Here is a 14,221-nt window from a genome sequence, read left to right on the forward strand (position 1 = left end):
CACAGGAAAGTGAATTTCCAGTCACAATTGAAGCTATGACAGGAATCTTGAAATTCTACTAGGAGTTGAACAGAGAACCCCACACAGCCAATTTAAGTTGTGAAAGCAACATTCACTGGAGTTGTAAAATGAAAGTTTCCTGTCTACGTGAGGTTATGAAATAAATGTTACAATTGCTAGCTCGGGTTTTGAGTGAATGTTTCACAGTCAGTTGAATCTGTGAAAGGAAACTCTCGCCTCAAAATAAAGTTTTTAAACGAACCTTTTATTGCAAATCTACGTTGGATGACGACAATTACAACGCGGCGAGGTCCTGAGATGAACTTCTGACTGCCAATGAACGCTGTAACGCTGTTAGGTTACTTCGTCTATCAAAACTTCCACAAAAATCATATTAATTATCATTTTATATTCATTTGAAATTGTACTAACAGAAATTGTTGAATAACTTTGGGGTTTCGTCGATTCTTTTGCTCTTAATAGCAGATAGGCTTCCCTTTCAACATCTTTTGTGTTTATGAAAGAACCTTTTGCTATCAATTTTCACTTTAATGAACATATTACTACCTGAGACTGTAAATAATCCATTCACTACTGACTGAGGTTTTCAAAATACTAATTATGTTAACCGAATTCTGTAAAGAACCTCATATAATTGAGGTTGTGAGAAGAAAGTTGAAGTTCGTGTAGTGATTAGAATAATTAAGTAAGTATTTTGGTTGTGAAAAGAACTTTTAATTAATTATTAGGGTTATGAAAAAAATCTGCAATTGTTGACTGTCGTTATAAAGTGAACTTCTGATCCTGACCTGAGGTTGTGCAATGAGCAGGTTACTACAAAAACCTATAGGGCGTTTAATGAATCTTAAAAAAAACGTAATTTAAAATGGTTACTTAACTTATTCTTTATTTTAATAATCTTATTATTATTATTGTTATTTTACATGTATGGAAACATGAGTGAATGTCTTTAATGTGTGCGTGTTTTCAAGGTAAAAGCATATGCCTCCCCTGTAGGTAGGGGAGTAGTGCCGTCAGTGCACCTCATGCGGTACACTGTAGGCATTACCTAAGGTTCTTTGCAGCGTCCCTTCGGACCCTAGCTGCAACCGCTATAGTTCCTTTTACTGCATCTCCTTTTTATATCCTTCTTCCATCTTACTTTCCAACCTCTCCGAACAATTGATGCACAGCGCAACTGCAAGGCTTTCCTCCTGTTACACTTTTCAAATTTTTACTTTCAATTTCCGTTTCAGCGCTGAATGGCCTCACTGGTCCCAGTGCCTGGCCTTTGGCCTAAATTCTATATTCAACTATATTCAAAAGCATATGCCTGGTCCAGTTTTATTTTTATTTTTATAATATTTTTTTTTCTTTTTGTTTTTTGTTTAAATATTTTCATTCATCACCACGCCGAATGACCTATTTGGTCACAATGCTTGACCTATGGCTTAAAATTGGTAACTCCTCCTAATCCTTCGAGCCAGCCCTATGAGAACTGAGAAGTCTGGTCTGGTTAAATCATTTTGATAATAAAATAAAAACCACCTGTTAATTAAGACTCTGAAAGGAATCGTTCTGTGTTAATTAGCTTCGGAAAGGGAACCGTTATTTGCTGCGTGTGGTTTTGTAAAGAACCATTCAACTATCAACCCCCGCAGAGGGTAGTGCCGTCAGTGCACTTTATGCGGTGCACTGTAAGCATTACTTGAGGTTCTTTGCAGCGTGCCTTCGATCCTTAGCTGCAACCCCTTTCGTTCCATTCATATTCCCTTTCTTCCTTACTTTCTACCCTCTCCTACTAATTGATTCACAGTGCAACTGCGAGGTTTTCCTCCTGTTATACCCTTCGATACTGTTACTGTCAATTTCCGTTTTAGCGCTGAATGACCTCATAGGTCCGAGTGCTTGGCCTTTGGCCTAAATTCTATATTCAGTTTAATAAACCATCAATATTCGGCTTGTGAAAGGAAATTCCCATTGCTAACTGTCGTTACGACTGTAACTTTTAATTTTGATGAGAGGCGCTGTGACAAGTTAAAGATTAAATTTTTACAGGTATTTCTAGAAACCAAGCGGGGACCTTCTAGTCTCCTCTCGGCATTGTACTGAAATCGATTTCATCAAGGTAACGAGAACTCCTGGCCATTATTTACTGTTAAGTTAACGTACATTTGACAATCTCTGCATCATTTACGCAAATCGTCGGACAATTGCATTTCTGGATCACAGACACTTCCTGCAAGTGATTGAAAATGTTTTATGCGAGAGCTTTCAATTTATTTATTATTTCGGAAGCACATTAGCAATTAAGCCAGCCAGAGTATGATTTGGGAGGCTTAATTATCACAAGGGTGTCCTTGCTTTGTTCTTTAATGAAAGCTCTAAGCAGCAAACTTAGGAAGCATCACGAAGTACGTACAGAATGAGATCATTATAATGGAAATCTAGAAAGATGAGAGAGTTAATAAGATGAGGCAGGGCGGAGGGAAAGGATACAGTCAGTGTTATTATTACTGTAATGCATTTATATACATATAAGTTACAATAAGAAGTTGTGTGAGAGAGAGAGAGAGAGAGAGAGAGAGAGAGAGAGAGAGAGAGAGAGAGAGAGAGAGAGAGAGAGAGCAATGACGTAATCGCAGTGTCATTGAATTTTAATCCCTAAACAAAAGCTTAAAGTCATCTGATAAGTAAGCAATACGATATACGACAACAACTGTTTCTGTCAATTAAGTACATGAAAAGAAAAGATGAATTTATAAAATAAATTAGGGAAAAAATCAAACCTTAGCAAACGGCGACATTAGGCAATGAGGCACCCTCAGATCAGAATGAACAGTGTGGCACCAACCAGCGTGCAGATCGGACGCGTAGCCAAATTCCTCCGTGTCTCTCATCCTCGCTTACTTGTCTGGTGTGGCACGCGCTTCAATCATTTTTCAACAATATCTAAATACTGTGCTTGCCTTTTCATCGAGAAAACTGCATTTGTACCGGGAACAATGACAGTTCAAAGCAAGTGGCGATCTCTTACCTTCCCAACGAACGCAAAACTTAAAGAATAATATTTTGAACATTTCATAAATTGTTTTTAGTAGGAACTCATCATAACCGCATAATTCACCTGGAGTAACAAAAGCGAAACGATCAACACTACTGTGCCTTTTGCCTTTCATTCGACCGCCAAGCGATCTCATCAGGTAAGATTCTATAGAAATGCAACGGAATAGTTTACAAACAAATAATTTCACTGTATATGCAAGGATTAACTATATCGACTGAAAACTAAAACGACTCAAGAGAGCACATCTACAATTCATGGTTGACCTATACTTCTGCTATCGACATACTCTAACGCGCATATTTTTCACTGTCTGACCTGAAGTTTATTTGTCACCTCATTCCTTTGATATTAACATGCATCCTTAAAGTATAGAAACCTAAGGGTTTATAAAGCACTCGAATTAGGTTCACAACGTTACTGTGTTCTAATATATGAATGCAAATAGTCACTTGAGTATGTTGAAAAGGTTGTCAAATAATTAAGTCATCCAAGAAAAAAATTTGACCAGTACCTGTAATGAATTAGAAAATAAATTTAATTCAAATATAATGATTTATTCGATCACCATAGAGGTCATTCACTTAATACCACTCATGTTCTAAATCACAATACTCACTTATTTCTTTAGTGGGATTATTTGATTGGAAAATATTCCTTTTATCTACTACGCTAGGGAAATAAAAGTAAACATTACAAAATAAGAATGCAACAATGCATCTCCTGTAAATGGGGAAAAACATTATTAATGCTATACCAACCAAATATGATAAGAATATTCCGTACATTTTCTTTCGGAAAAGTTTTAAACGTTTTCTTCTTGAACACGGAAAAAAATGCTCTTCCTGCATGAAGAGTGATATTCTTAAAAAAAGAAAGAAAAAAAGAAAACTTAATATTGTGACTTCGGTCTCACAAAAAAGTCGAAATGTTATTACAAGTACGTAACATAACATACGGAATGCCAAAGAGCGTTTGGTAGCATATATGGAAATATGGATAAATCGTCTCATACATACACATACGCTAATAAACTTTCCATATCAAGCACAAAGGCCTCAAGTCATAAGCACAATTAACAAACCTGAAGTGTAGCTATTACGGATAATGTCGCTCCGTTTGATTCTTTATAATAACCGCCCTTATAGAAATGTTGGATGTCATCATCAACAAACTCAAAATAAATAGTAATGTAAGTAAGAAATGAAATCTAAAAAGTAATTGAAATGTCACATTCCTGAAATCCTTAAAACCCTTTAAATTAATGGATGGGAGATTCATGATGCGCAGTATATATATATCAATTTCCCACTTCTCATTAATCACTAGGGGATAAAAGGGTAAAGGACGAAGATAATGGACTGCCTAGAAAATGCTTCTGTCATTCATTTTGACAAATGCTTCCCTTTTCTATTAGCCTCCGGAGTCAGGTGAACAGGAACGAAGAAAAGGTCATAAGGGGTAACGAATAAAACTGCGAAGTTAATATATATATATATATATATATATATATAATATATATATATATATATATATATATATATATATATATATATATATATATATATATATATATATATATGTCCAGATAATCATTTCTACCAAAATCCAATCAAGGCCGTAGGCGGGAACATGAAGCGTATAAGATCATCACCTCAACCGGTAGAGACTGAAAAGTAGCCGTCCCAGATACCAGAGAACTAATCAGGTCTGGGGGAAAAGATAAGGGAGATTAGAGAACTATGGTTCGTTTAGGTAGAGGTAACAAGAGAAATAGAAATTTTTAATATATATATATATATATATATATATATATATATATACATATATATATATATATATATATATATATATATATATATATATATATATATATATATATATATATATATATATATATATATATATATAACAATTATAAGGAGTTGTAATGGCAAGCAAATTTATAAGTCAGGAGTAACAAGTATGTGTCGTAAATTCATGGCAGTAGAAATTCAAAATCACGCCTATAAGCGTATAACTTCTTGAAACCTACCTTGTTTAGTATACTTGAGCCTGGATGTTCAGTGTATATTGAAATTATATTCATACCACAAAATTGGTAACTCTCATTAACTATGACTAAGTTTTGAAAGTTTACACGTGTTCATTCTAGCATAATACAAGTGCACCCGGGTATTATAAATATTGAATTAAGAGCTTATGTGTTTCTATATACACAGATATGGCTTCAAAACAATTTTTTTTTTACATATAAAGTGTTATGATAATTTTACGATTAGATTAACGAAGAAACATTTACACCGCCAAAGAGGCATTCTTAACTAAAACTGACATCGTTGATTCATTAGTTACAATCACTATCCGTCTTATGTATGCTCTCTTATTTAGGTCATTAAGCGAAACTGACATGCTGTTCTACCTATCAGTATCATGAATGAACATTTAACGATGAACTGCAAAACTACCGACAAAAATATACGTTAAGTATAGTATCAGGTCGCCCTATCGGAATTTCATTTCTTTTCAACTTTTATAAGTAGAGAGAAAGACTTACAGTAAAGAATAATTTACTATGAGACTAGAAACTAAGGTTTAATTACTTGTATAGCTTAAAAATACAGAAAATAAATGAAACCATTGACATTTGAAAGAGAGAAGGAAATCTTCAGTATAAATCGCGGAAACGACACGAACTCCAATAACAGAGCAGCAATAACTCGAATGAAAAAAGCCTACCGCCATATGAAATTGTAGGCGCAAAGCCCGTAGACTTTCCCACGCGGCTGTTATGTTCATGCAAACGACTTTACCAGATATGAATAAAACAAATCTCTCACACAGTAGTTGACGGGATGGGTATTCGTGAACTAACGCCTCCTGCGATTCCAAAGTATTTTAGGAGAGCATAAATGCCAGCTGTTTGCCAAATAACTTACTATATTTTGGCATCATGTTTTCATTGTTTCTCAAACCATCGACAATTTTATTAAGGATTCCATATATTCGTTTGTCATAACGTAAACATTGCATTCATTGACAAAATGGGTTTTGTATTGACCTTATAGTTTCAAACAAAAATCACACACACACACGCGCATGCGCACGCATTTATGCACACTTATTGTTGTACAGTATGATTCTGCCAAGCAATTATGACTTAGGTAATTAGAACGGGAATGAGAACTAGTTCGCGGAAAGAATCAGAACTAAAACGTCCTAAGCACCCTTGCCTCTCAGGTCGACTCATCAAAAGCAATTGTCGTCATTCCGGTATAAGGAACACCTTTGCTTTGTGCCACCTGTCGAGTTATCTTCAAGAACTTCAGTTTCCGGTACGTTCATAATGTTTCATGAACAAACGCAGTACCTACCGAGGATATATACCAGTCCCTGTAATAGTCGCTGGTTATGACAATATCAGGATAGACATTGATATATAACTTTTTCAGTCTCGCTGAATCGGACAAGCTTCAGACACTCTAAGAACCGTATTGCTCGATAGAGCTACTCATCAAATTCGTGTCTTACCCTCTTCAGTGCGATACAAAATCGCTCAGGCGTTCATGAAGTTTGGGGAAAATAATGTTTTATGTGGTTAACTTCAAATTATTGATGTCATTCAGAATATGAATCCTGTTCATATGGAATAAGCCCACCAGGGCTTGACATTCAAGCGTCCAAACAATATAGTGTTCATTTGAAAGAGGTAACGGAAGGTAACTTGAAATACAGAATGAAGAGATCTGTAATTAGAAAATTCTCAAAGAGAGAGAGAGAGAGAGAGAGAGAGAGAGAGAGAGAGAGAGAGAGAGAGAGGATCGATCGCAGACCAATAATGCATATGAAATAACGCGGAGGTAACATGCCATCAGTGTATCGCTGAGGGAATGGCAATAACATAAAGAAGAATTAAATTGTCTTTGGCGTTGCTGGAGTGCACAAAACTCTGCCTATATTTTCACATCTACCATGAAGGAAAACAAGATTCTTAGCGGATACGCCCAAGATAACGGTTTTAGCAAAGTAAGTTGATCAGAAAAAAAAAGCAGGAGCCATACAGTGTGGAACAATTTACACACACAAAACTATATATATTTATATATATATATATTATATATATATATATATATATATATATATGATATATATATATATGAATCACGGTGATGTGATAAGACAAATAACTTCGGTACGTGCGACGTAAGCACTACACAGTTATCAAGGTCGAGGTGGGTTGTAGGTGAGAGGTGGCATTAACTTATACCTCTCGTGATAGCGGAGTGGTTGAAAACGCTTCACTGTACGTCCTGATTTCTTGGTTCCGAGGTTCGCGCCCGTGAGCCGACGAAATTATTATCAACAAAAAATTCCCTTCGGTTACCATATATGAAGATATATTAACTCTGAGGTAGAGTGAATTAGATGTAAAGACATTTGTAGGTTAATGCGTGTATATATATATATGGGTTCATATTCGACGCACTATTAATGAGTCCTCTGCCTAGTTGTATGAAGTGCCTAATGCTGAAAAATAATATACCTATTGCTCCTGTGACAATTTCGAGGGAACAGTTTTCTATTTCATGTACTTTTTTTTATCTTTAAGGAAAAGACATAGATTACTGTCGTAATGCTTCATTTATTTTTATGCTGATAGCTGTTTCAGCCTTTAACTCATGGCTATCATCAGGGCAACTATACTATTAGTAAATAGGCTACACATGTCTAGGGGTACTATCTCGTCTTCAGTTTTGGTGGTTTTAACCACAGAACACTTTTCCTTTGAAAAATAAACCGCACAGTTTGAGTTTGAAGTACCTTCGATTTACCAACCTTCTTAGGTCATCTTAATGCATATCAATGATGCAGGTATGATTTAAAGAAAAAGAAAAGATTAAAAGGGTATAATATACCCATGTTTAGTGGTTTTGTGATTGAGGTTTAGTAGTGTAAGGTTTAAGCGTCTAAAGTTGTGGATCATGTCAAGATAAGCGAACCCACTATTTTTCAAGACAATATTATACCATGCTGATTTATATCCATATATATGTATATTCATATCTATATGTATACATACACACACTATTATATATATATATATATATATATATATAATATACTATCATATATATATATATATATATATATATATATATATATATATATATATATATATATATATGATTCAAATTGGTATAATATTGTCTTCAAAAATAGTGGGTTCACTAATCTTGACATGATTCAAAATTGTCACTAACTGTTCTTGGTGATCACACCACACTCTATAATCACTAAACTCTGTTAAACTTTACCCAAATATTACATAATCACTAAACTCAGGTACACCATAACCAAACACATGATTTTAGAGAAAACCCGCCATAGAATCTGAGCAACATGACTCACCTCTGCCACAGCTCAACAAACAATGAAGCTATAAGGAGAAGGAACGTTCTGGTGCTACCAAGTCTTTGTGAACTAGCAATGACGTCTCCAACGTCGAGTAAACTATGCCCATGTTTAGTGTTCCAGGGTGGTATCAAGGACGTCACTGAATTCAAAGGAACACATCCAAGGATCCCTTGCAGGGGTATAAGGAGATCCAGACATTGTTCAGCACTTTAAACCTTGGATATTATGGGTCCGAATTGGTTGCCAAGTTCTGCTATTCTGTTATATCTTGTCTTCAAGATATAACAGCATAGCAGTATAAACCTTTGGTTTATAGTATTTTACCATTTTTATTCAAGATATCATCCAACTTCACCATATATTCCTTCCTCTTTATAACGACATATGTAGCAGATTTATCTCCTCTCAAGATAAAGAGACTTGTCTATGCCATAGTTTCTCAACAGAGTTCCAAAAGGTTTATTCAGGATCTTACTTGAAAATATCATACGTTGTCTACCTGTTTAACTGCCTATTTTTTTTTTGTCTATAAAGGTATAGATAATGTTAAAAAGTTATCTCTTGTAGTGGCCATGATTGTAGTCGACGAGAACTTTTGCTTTTATCCACTTTGCCTCCGGACAGGGCTTTCATGCAGTTGTGCGTAAGGCACCAAATTCAAGATTGTCTTCTGTGACTCCGTCAGATCAGTTCCTACTGTTGACAGGGTTTTCTTCATGTTACACACACACACGCATACACAGGCACACACCACACCACACACACACACATATATATATATATATATATATATATATATATATATATATATATATATATATATATAATATGATATATATATATATATATATATATATATATATATATATATATATATATATATATATATGTATATATATATATATATATATATATATACATATATAATGTGTGTGTATTTATGTAAGTATATGCGTGTTTTTGCGAAAAAACATAATAACGGTTACGAATTAATTGCCACATACGCATTTTAGACAATTTGAAATAATTTTCTGTAAAATTATTATTATTATTATTATTATTATTATTATTATTATTATTATTATTATTATTATAAGATATTTGATTGGAATCTTTTAATGTGTTGAATGATAATAAACGTCGAAGAAAAATAAGAAAAGAAGACATTGTAAACAACACAGCTACACTGTAGAAGTAATTTAGATCCTGACTTCTGTTTAAAAAATACGCACAAAGATACAAAGGTCAATGGATGAGCGCTCAGAATAAGGTTTAGAAATGAAACAGGAAAATTAAGATATATTTAAAGTCTGAGTAAAAGTGCAGACAAATAGAGAACTACTAAATTAATGGAATTGTGTGCTACTCGGGAGCACAGTACAATTAAGCAAATCATAACTGCAAAACAAAACATTTTACTTTATTAGGACAAAACCGATCTTATAATGAGCCCCTCAGTGGCGTGGTCGGTATGGTGCTGGCGTACAACCTCGGTGGCCGCGAGTTCGATTCTCGGGCATTCCACCGAGGGGTTAGAGATGTGTGTTTCTGGTGACAGAAGTTCGCTCTCGACGTGGTTCGGAAGTCACGTAAAGCCGTTGGACCCGTTCTTAATAACCACCGGTTCCATGCAACGTAAAAACACCATACACACAAGCTATCTTATCATGAGGTTTCCTAGCTTTCGAACTATTTCTCATAATATACGAGCGTTTTCCTACAATCTTATCCTTAACAATCAACTCTTGTTGATGGTTTCAACACTCCACATGCATATGATATAACGGTGGCCGAGTATTTACAATATTGATATGAACCATAATTACAAAATTTGTCAGTCCTGGCACCAGACTTAGTGAAGACAGTTCAATAAGGATCAAATGAAATTCAACTTTCATGACTCTAGTAACCATACTATGGGAACATAATTCTCAGTGGTGTAATAGCTGCCACGTTGGAGAGTGGATGCTCTCTCTCTCTCTCTCTCTCTCTCTCTCTCTCTCTCTCTCTCTCTCGTCCAGAGAAATGCAGGCAACGAAGCAAGTGGAACTCAATAACTCTAGAAACAAATCGACTTAACGTGAAAGCATGCCCCATTCTCCTTACATGCAATGCTATCCATCATGATGGAATGAAAGAAAAGCGCAGAATACGTGGATCATCCGAGATCTTTTTTACTTTGTAGAACTTAAAATAAAGCAAAAATACGTAACGTGCAGAACTTTAGTATACATTCACAAAGAATCCGATAAGACAAGAGGGGCGCCTTATCCTCCTTAATGTTCAATCACCGAATATATTTTTCCCTCCATTTGAGAGAGAGAGAGAGAGAGAGAGAGAGAGAGAGAGAGAGAGAGAGAGAGAGAGAGAGAGAAAAGATTTTTAGATAATGAGAAAATAAATGACGACCGTTTGCACACAAGAGAGAGAAAAGCATTCATAATCATCATCCTTCATCGAGTCGGCAAACACAGGAAAGAGCACTCACTCACGAACTTCACTTATCGATCTCATAACCAGCAGTCGTTCTAATGGACATGTAGTTCACATGCCAAAACGGGAAAATAAAGATAAATTATTCATTAGCCTCATAAGAAAGAAAAAACTGTAGCTTTAAATTTTGTACGCTTATATCAGCATTTACTTTCAGTGCCATACAGTTATTGTTTATCCCATGCAATTCCAAAGCAAGCTTCGGCCGAACAGAATTTCCAAATAAGGAAAGGTGAATAACTGAGCCAAGAAAGGATAATCGTAGGTAAATACAGCTAGATATGTAAATAAAGGTAAAATAGTACCATGCGCAACACGCACACACATATATACATACATATGTGTGTATTATATATATATATATATATATATATATATATATATATATATATATATATATATATATATATATATATATATATATATATATATATATATATATATATATATATATATATATATATATATATAATATATATATATATATATATATATATATATGTATATATATATATATATATATATATATATATATATATGTATATATATATATATATATATATATATATATATATATATATATATATATATATATATATGTGTGTGTGTGTGTGTGTGTGTGTGTGTGTGTGCGCGCGCGCTCGCTCACTAACCCTCATGCCAATTAAGGTCGAGCCGTTTGAAGATGCCTAATGCTGAACACTGCATTTATGGTCGTTGGAGATGGCAATGTAGTGGGACCAACGATGTATGTACGTATGTATAGTGTATATGTATATAGGACATTGAATATTTCCATACATAAATGTTACCAGGCATTAAAAGCGATCATTAACCAAAAGGCTAAAGAACGAGTACTATATTACCGATGTTACATAAATAACATAAGTGAAATGTAACCCAAATCTGAGTTACACATTATGTGCTAAATTAATTCTCAAAAAGGAAGAAATGGAATGGGAAAAATAATGTTATGAATTACAACTGTATCCCTTAATTTAGTAAAATGCATGTCATTTTCTTTTCCTCCGCTTCGAAACTGCATTCTATTCTCACTATGCTTTTCCTGACATGTCCGATGCCTCCTGTCAAGAAGCATGTCTCTTACAACCTAGAGGTCATCACCAATCCTTTGGTTTGTTCCATCCTTAGAGGGAATACTCACGAGGTTAACCATTCCGTTGGACATAGCAGTAAAAACAAGAGAATGATAACCCTCTAGTATCAACCTGAGGCTAAGTCTTTTTTATTAGGGACGGCAGATGACACCGCCCAAGTGAGTCGTTATTCTGCCACTCTCCTGACAAAGAAACGGAACGCGCCCGTCTCCCGAATAGAGACATATATGAAAAAACTTTCCTGACGCCAATTGATGGCACTCTCAGTATCACGCGAAAGGTAACACTTCGGATAGGAGTCGGTGGATATTTCGGGATGATATCATTTAAATTTTGTTTTTCCATCTTGTTTGTTACATATCGGTATTGGAATAATGATGCTGGAAAGAATAAAACGTGATATATAATACATATTCAAAGATCATATATACCTCCCCCAACATATACGATATTCTAACGTAAACTCCATCTAATATTAATGGGTTATTTGTATGTAAATATTCGAAGGTATTTAAATTATTTAAATGCCCAGCATAAACATAATATACTCGTAGGCGTCCAATTAGTACTATGATGGTAGACCAACAGGAACCAGAAGCCGCCAAATCGCCGCACTTTAAACACACTGGGCAAAGCGTGGAAGTGGCTACTTCCATGGGTATGTGTAATATACAAACACATGCACACACATATATAGATACATGCGCATACGAACACACATATATATTCGATTCTCGGCCATTCCATTGAGGTGTGAGAGATGTGTATTTCTGGTGATAGGAGTTCACTCTCGACGTGGTTCGGAAGTCACATAAAGCCGTTGTTCCCGTTGCTGAATAACCACTGGTCCCATGCAACTTAAAAACGCTATACAAACAAACAAACACATATATCTTCAATAATCACATTTATTCTAATCAATTTCAGAGATATGTGAATCCATATAACGTAAAAATTTTAAAAGTTTGTGAAATCATCGTTGGCAACACATACGAATAAAACTTTTATCCAATAGTTCAGATTGGTATTACATACAAGGCAAATGGAATAACAGGTGAACAACGAATCCCACGTAGAAAACGCCAGATCAGACAGACACGCTTGCGCAATTGCGAATTATACAATTATACAATCAAAGAAGATATAAACCTTTTGGTTCTAAGGTCTTCCATGCTCTTGTGAAATATGCAATGAAATGATCGTTAAAGATTTGATTTGTAAAAATGGTGTATTTGTCATTCGTAGATGTGAACTGACCTTATAAAATATAGTTAGCGAGTGAAATGACCGGTTAACATTGCTAAATAATAAAAGTGAGTTGCTCGCTACTTGGAACAGAGAAAGGATTCCTCAACTAGGGTTAAAATAACCGATTATCTTGCATCTGGAAGCATCGTAAAATTCTCAGATGGGATATAACACAGATTGAGACTTCCTAAATTAACAACTTCTTCTTCTTCTTCTTCTTCTTCTTCTTCTTCTTCTTCTTTCAGTTCATAACACTTGATAAACAAATGGACCAATAATGGCCTCTGAAGTCACCTACTTAGTTAATTGTTTTCATGTTCATCCAGTGAATGAAAAACAAAAAGGGATTGCTAAATGTCACGTCAAAGCTGATAGTATGTTGTGGTTATCAAATGAATTAAAAGGATATAAATAGTTCAATGCGTTTCAAATGAACATATGAAAAAAATGAGGACGGCATTCTGCCGCTGTTAGGAGGGGCGACCTAGTCCGTTTAAGTAACGAAAAAAAAAATAACAAAATGAGATGAGTGAACCAAGATCTAAAGGAAACATAATAGCGGAAATTAGTTAGAGGGAATTCTTGGTTAACTTCGTTCACCCTGTCTCCTTCATTTCTAATCTTCTACTTTTGTAATTAACCTTCATCTACTTCGTTACCGTCTACAAGGTAACCGTCGCTGCCCTTGTTGCGCTACCACGCAATTGCAATGAAAATATAAAGCAAAACATTTCGTGATATTTTCAGACTTTATCCTCCCTTTTAAAAGTGGCCATTACTCGACTGCAAAAAGACAATGGGCCTTTTGACCGTTTCATCTATGAACAGACGTACAATGTGAGTCATAATTATAACAACAATAATATAGCGGTAAACGTAAGAG

The 14,221-nt window shown here is 34.8% G+C and overlaps 1 protein-coding gene across 1 annotated transcript in view; it reads left to right on the forward strand.

Moving 5' to 3' along the window:
- Positions 1-2,852: 2,852 nt before the first annotated feature.
- LOC135225221 (uncharacterized) overlaps positions 2,853-14,221 on the forward strand; it is a 120,864-nt gene continuing 109,495 nt past the window's right edge. Inside the window, exon 1 of the mRNA XM_064264527.1 lies at positions 2,853-3,203. The gene's annotated coding sequence lies outside the window, so the exon portion shown is untranslated. The remainder of the gene's footprint in view (positions 3,204-14,221) is intronic.

Source organism: Macrobrachium nipponense, chromosome 13 (genome assembly GCF_015104395.2).
Source record: "Macrobrachium nipponense isolate FS-2020 chromosome 13, ASM1510439v2, whole genome shotgun sequence".
Taxonomy (NCBI): Eukaryota; Metazoa; Arthropoda; class Malacostraca; order Decapoda; family Palaemonidae; genus Macrobrachium; species Macrobrachium nipponense.